The sequence below is a fragment of the Ipomoea nil genome, unplaced genomic scaffold (assembly GCF_001879475.1).
Source record: "Ipomoea nil cultivar Tokyo-kokei standard unplaced genomic scaffold, Asagao_1.1 scaffold3087, whole genome shotgun sequence".
In the NCBI taxonomy this organism is placed as follows: domain Eukaryota; kingdom Viridiplantae; phylum Streptophyta; class Magnoliopsida; order Solanales; family Convolvulaceae; genus Ipomoea; species Ipomoea nil.
The window spans coordinates 1,554,571-1,561,286 of record NW_017619515.1 but is presented as its reverse complement, the minus strand read 5'-3'; positions in this window follow the sequence as shown (position 1 = coordinate 1,561,286).

Here is a 6,716-nt window from a genome sequence, read left to right as displayed (position 1 = left end):
GGGAGTAGTCCAAAGGTACTCCAAGTTTTAATGCAATTGCTATATATTTTTAAATTATTTTTTGCCATTATGATTTCTTACTGCAACTTCATTTATTTCTTTGTATGAGAAATATATTGATGGATGGATGTCTATCTTTTCTGGTTTTCCTTTTTTTTTTTTCCTGTGTGTGTATACAAGCTTGTATAGTCTTAAATTGAAAACTTGTAAATTTTTTTTCTAAGTCTTGCTTCTTCATTATTAGCTTGAGATGTTTAATGAAAAATAAAATAAAACAAAAGGATTAGGGAGTTATAAGAATATATGAGAATTATCCCTTTTGAATTTTGGGGATTTATTTTTAAAAGTATTAATTAATGTTTAGAAATTTGCTGTGCAGTATGGGAAGAAAATTCCATTAATATTTTGCTAGAGGGATTTAATTGAAGCATAGCACATAGTTTGGTACAAAAGTTACAAGCAATCATATAAAACAGTTGTAGTTGCTCTTTAGGGTCTAATATTTGATTATTCAATTTAAGGACACTGGGGATTTAATATATTGACAGAGGAAGGAGAAGCAATTTCTGTCACCAGTGGGCAGCAAGAATGCTATAAGATTCCCTAAAGAAGATGGAAATAGCAAGGAAAAAGGTGTCATACTTGAAAAGCTCAAGCACTCAAAAGGGGAAGAACATGGCGATAGAGGTTGTGGTTCTGATGAAAAGCTATGATTTCTAGCACTGAAGAGAAGAAATGTATTTGAAGGTTAGTCAGTTTCTTTCAAAATTTAATCATTTCCTCAGGTTTGTTCTGAAATGCCATGCTCACATAGTATTTTGGTGTTGTTAATTGGTGAATGCTTCCAATTGTTTCAATGAATTTTGGAAAATTTGTTCGTATGTAAAGTCTGTTTTAAAATGCTATAGTATTGAATCATTTGAATTTATATCTCTTGTTGTAGTACTTTGCACATTTATGTCGGCAAGTTTGTTGTAACATATAGGGGTAGTTTGCAAATCTGCAAAAGTTGAAATTTCTTGGAAATGCCATGTTTTCTAATTCCTATAACACCTGTTAATGATTTATTCTATTTGCGTTGGCTGGCTTTGGATGAATTCACAGTAATTGTTCTTAAATTTTCAGGGATTTAGTATGAAAACTGTAGTTGCTTATGCCAAGTTACTAGACACTAAATTGATAATTAATACGGAGTATAATATTTTATAGACACAAATGCCTATTCTAAGGATGTGAAATCGATGAGATACGGAGGTTAGATTATTTTGTAAATGTTGCATATAAATGTTTATTATGTGTTTTAGATGGAATTACATTTATATATTATGATAGGTTAATGTTGGTACTGGAATTTCTATTGAGCAGTACAGGATATTATTGAACTAAATTAAATTAAATAGTAAAAATATATAACTATAGGCGTGAAGACGCCTATTGTTATTTTTTTTATTTTTTTTAAAAGAATACGCGTCTTTACTTGGAAAGTAAAGACGCCTATAGTCCACCTTTACGCGGCAACAAGTAAAGACGCGTAAAGTAGTCAGTTTTCAGCGTCTGCACCATACGCGTCTTTACTTTTAAAGACGCATATTGTAAATTAGTAAAGACGCGCATGGCTCTTTTTGTACTAGTGATATGATATAGCAAGGAAAATAGGTTTTGTAAGACATGAGTTACCTCTTAGCCTTAATTAATCCTCCCTTGGCTACTAAGGTTCTTCTCAAGATTTTACTCCGATTGATCTCCCTAAGCTTGGTGATGGGAAATTCCCTGGCTAGGTTTCATGGGTATAGTTTTGTGTGATATAATTATGGGTGGTAAAGGATTTTAATTGCTTTCTAATCCCTTATTTATAGAGTCAAGAATCATAATTAGAGTCTGAATAGTAAATGCCTACTTCCTTTATTCCTATTAGATGTATAGGTCTAGGACTCCCACATATAATCTAAGTAGTAAAAGGTCTACTTTCTTTATTCCTATCGGGTTTGGAGTCTTTAATATGGGCAAGGGTCCACAATCCATGGTGGACCACACTAATTACTTTAGGGACCCTGACAGGATAATAGGGCTGGCACCCGACCCGGCGCTATATTTGACCCGGCACCACGTGGAAACCAACGGGCAGAACCTCAACGGACAGAACTCCAACGGACAGAATTCCAACAGGTGCCTCCTTTACTGCCATTGAAGCCACCATTAATGAGAATAAATTAAAGGCTTAGGCTCCCCATTTATGTCCCATGTTGTTACCGTTAGGACTTTAGTATAAATGGGGCTCTCCTCAGCTAGCAAAGGGGACACTGTATTTTCTATACTGAAACTAAGACAATACAACTATTGTTACAATCCGTTATTCTAATATTATTATTACCGGTAACATATTTACCGTCATTGGTGCTTTCATTGAGAGCCTGAGTCCCACACTCAAGTAGGCGACGACACACACAACTCATTCCTCTTTTAACAGCAAGCTTGAAAGAATGGTGTCCCACAGCTCCCACGGTTCCCGCAACGTGAACAATGGATATGCCTCAGGTGACCTCCGAGACCAACTCACCGACAATCGCGGAGGGGACCTTCGAGAACAGCTCAACAACGGGAGGCCCGAGGACCTTCGAGACCAACTCAACAATGGAGGGGCAAACCAAGCCGTGAACCTCCAGGCGACCGCCGATGTCATTCAGCAAGCAGTGACGGCGGCGCTAAATCAGGTGGCGGTGGGACTGCAAGGCCAAGTGCCCCCGCCGCGGCCCTAGGAAATAGGGGTAAAGACCCAAAGAAGTGGACCGGCCAGACGACAACTAGGCCCTTCCCAATCTGCACCAGAACGATTGGGACAGAGGACGCCCGTGCGGCAAAGATTAGGATCACGGGCCGAGGGGTCCTCTACCAGAGGCCCTCGCCAACACGAAAACAGAGAAGCAGAGAGATCACCCACAGAGGAGGTGGGCGAGTCTCGGGAGCCGACCCCACGCCGACGCGTTGATGAGTCGGCCATACATCGACACTTGGAGGAGCGACGTGCTGATGAGCGGGTTCCACATCGACACTTGGATGGACGGAACGTCGAGGAACAAGCTCCGCGTCGACACTCAGATGGACGGCACGTCAATGAACTAGCTCTACGCCGACACATGGAGGAGCGGCAGCCGAGTCGGCCCTGGTCGAGAGGATGCAGAGAAGAATCGAGGAGTTAGCAAGAAGGGTGGAGGCACGGGAGCAGTCGCCGGAACCCGAGGTACGGATGGCAGCACCATTCTCCCCGAGCATCATGGACGTACCTTTGCCGAGGGACTTTAGGTTGCCCGCCATCAAGGAGTACACGGGGGCTACTGACCCACGTGTCCACATGACGAGGTACAAGGCTGTTATGGTAATGATCAGGGCAGGGGACGCCATCATGTGCCGAGCGTTCTTGTCCATCCTGGATGGAGCGGCCAAAGATTGGTTCAACACCATCCCGGATGGGTCGATCCAAAACTTTGGGGAGTTGTCCAAGAGCTTCCTGACATACTTCTCCGGCAGCATACAGCGTAAGAAACCCTTCTCTCACCTCTGTGTAGTGAAGCAAGATAGAGGCGAGAGCCTTAAAGACTTCCTGATCAAATGGAAAAAGGAAGTCAATAATGTCTACGACTTCGACTCCAAGGCGGCGATCCCGATATTTATCCATGCCTTAAGATCAGGGTATTTCCACAAGCAGCTGAACACCCACCACCCCCGTTATTACGAAGATCTGATGAGGACGGCTAGCTGCTATGCCGAAGTAGAGGACGTCGACAGGAAGAAGAAGGATGAAGAGGATGGTAGGAAAGGTGGGAAGCCTGGGAAAGCTGGTCCGCCCAGACAGGCACCACTTTCGAACTACTCGACCGCAGGGAAAGGCCGAGACCACGAACGACCTCGCCTGGTCCCCTTGCGTAATTTAACTTCTCTTACCCATCCCGTAAGTGTCATTCTAAAGCAAGCTGAGGAGATAGGAATGGTAGAATTCCTCGAGGAGTGCATGATGGTGTCCCCAAAGGCAGACCAAACAAAGTATTGCAGGTTTCATAGGCAAGCCGGCCACGATACGGATGAGTGTCACGTTTTGAAGAGACAAATAGAAGAACTCATCCAGCAGGGCTACTTCCGACATTTCGTTAAGCGATCCAAGCAGCAGCAACAGCCGCAACACAATCTACCAAAAAATGTCTGGAGGAATGAGGATGGCACCGAGTCGTCCACCTTGAACGCCAAAAAAAGAGAACACGACCAAATATCTTAGCAGAATGATAGCGAGAAAGAAACCGAGGTGGCGCCCAGACGACAAAAGAAGCACACCATACACTTTATCTGTGGTGGACCCGCAGGGGACGACACGCCCGCAGAAAGAAAGAAGTGGAGTCGGCAGCTATACATGGGAGAAGTGGTGAGTCTTCCCAGAGAAAAGAAACAGAGACAGGAGGCCATCGCCTTCTCTGATGATGACCTCCCAGAGGGCCCGTTACCCCATCGTGACACCTTGGTGATTAAGATGGACGTCAACGATGTCATGGTCCTCCGCATCTTAGTCGACACGGGAAGCTCAGTCAATGTGATGTATTACGATGCCTTCACCAAGTTAGGGATACCTAGGAACCAGCTCAAAGAAGTACGTACCCCGCTCTCTGGATTTACGGGTGATTCAGTGGAGACGGAGGGGTCAGTGGTCTTACCAGTGGAGATAGGCATGAGCCCTAACATTCGCAAACTTGACGTGAAATTCATCGTGGTAAGACTCACTTATGCGCACAACATCATATTGGGGAGGCCGGCACTGGAGGACCTCAAGGCCATAGTGTCGGTGGAACACTTGTGTATGAAGTTCCCTACTCCGAATGGGATAGGAGTCGTCAGAGGAGACCAGCGAGCAGCCCGCAGTTGTTACGTAAAAGCATGCAAAAAGATTGGTAGAAAGGATCTACAAGACCACACCATCTGCAAGGATGATCGATCGGGTATGGAGCTTAGAACATTTAGTTAGATATTATCAGTAATACGTTGTAGTCGTAGCCCGCCCAGACCTGTAAACAGTATTTAGTAATCTTGGTCCGCCCAGGTTACTTCACTCAAAGTCATAATATTTTGTAATCATGGTCTGCCCAGGTTACTTTGCTCAAATAAAAGGTTCTCAATACCACCTTCGATCAACCACGGTCGTCACTACACTCTAAAGGAGATTTAAAAAAAAATAAAAAAATAAAAAAAAATAAAAGGTCGAGGTGCTGCGCCTCGGCCACAAAAAAAAAAAAAAAAAAAGGTCGAGGCACATGCCTCGGCCAAATAGCTGAGGTGACGCCTCAGCCACAAGACGAGGCACACGCCTGGCCCCGATGGCTGAGGCAATGCCTCAGCAACGCCTCAGCCATTTGGCCGAGGCACAGCGCCTCAGCCGGATGGCCGAGTCACACGCCTCGGCCCGTCAGCCAGGCCGAGGCGCTGCGCCTCGGCCGTAAAAAAAAAAAAAAAAAAAAAAAAAAGAACATGTATATATATACATATATATTAATAAAAAAAATGGTAAAGATAAACCGCAGAAACTGACAGAGGGTGACAAGAGCTGATAGAGAGGTGCTCAAACTGCTCAGGCAGAAAATGATTTGGAAAGCACAAATCATGAGGGATTTGGAAAACAAAATCACATATCCTAAATCACTCAGGATTCTGCACAGGATCAAGATAGATTCAGCCTTACTCCCAAGTCAACTCAAACACATTCGTTGACTCAAGAGTAGGTGGGACTGTTGACAGGATAATAGGGCTGGCACCCGACCCGGATCATAAGTGGGCATCCGACCCGGCGCTATATTTGACCTGGCACCACGTGGAAACCAACGGGCAGAACCTCAACGGACAGAACTCCAACGGACAGAATTCCAACAGGTGCTTCCTTTACTGCCATTGAAGCCACCATTGAAGTCACCATTGAAGCCACCATTGATGAGAATGAATTAAAGGCTTAGGCTCCCCATTTATGTCCCATGTTGTTACCGTTAGGACTTTAGTATAAATGGGGCTCTCCTCAGCTAGCAAAGGGGACACTGTATTTTCTATACTGAAACTAAGGCAATACAACTATTGTTACAATCCGTTATTCTAATATTATTATTACCGGTAACATATTTACCGTCAGACCCTATCCAAATTAAATCCTTTTTAATTATTATTAACGAGATTAATTCAATAATTAATCCCGGGTTTGAATGCCGTAACACAGGGTGTTACACTCTCCCCCTCTTACAAGAATCTTCGTCCTCGAAGCTTGGACGAACACGTTTAGACAAGACAAGTAATTCGGAAAACAAGTTGCATGGTAAGACTCAAAGTATGTGTTGACAACCCACGGTTGCTCTTCATGGGTCTAATACTGTGCCAAACCAATCAAACTCGTCCCCGAGCTAGATAGCTTACGCAACCTTACTCAAAATAGAGCACAAGGCTAAAAGAATCTAGCCACCGGGTTAGATCACACTTACGATTCTTATTAAGTACGAGCTAGGGTCAACCAGACTAAGAGAAATTCTAAGGCTTGCAACCGATTACCCTGGTTCGAGGAACAAGGATTGCGTCTTTCAACGTAGCGACATGTTCCTCATATTGAACAACCTGGTCTCAGTGGTCACTCAAACCCGATCCGTTACTTCCAAGGCATACTTTGCGGTTCTTCACATACTTCACGGTTTAAACCTCAGGTG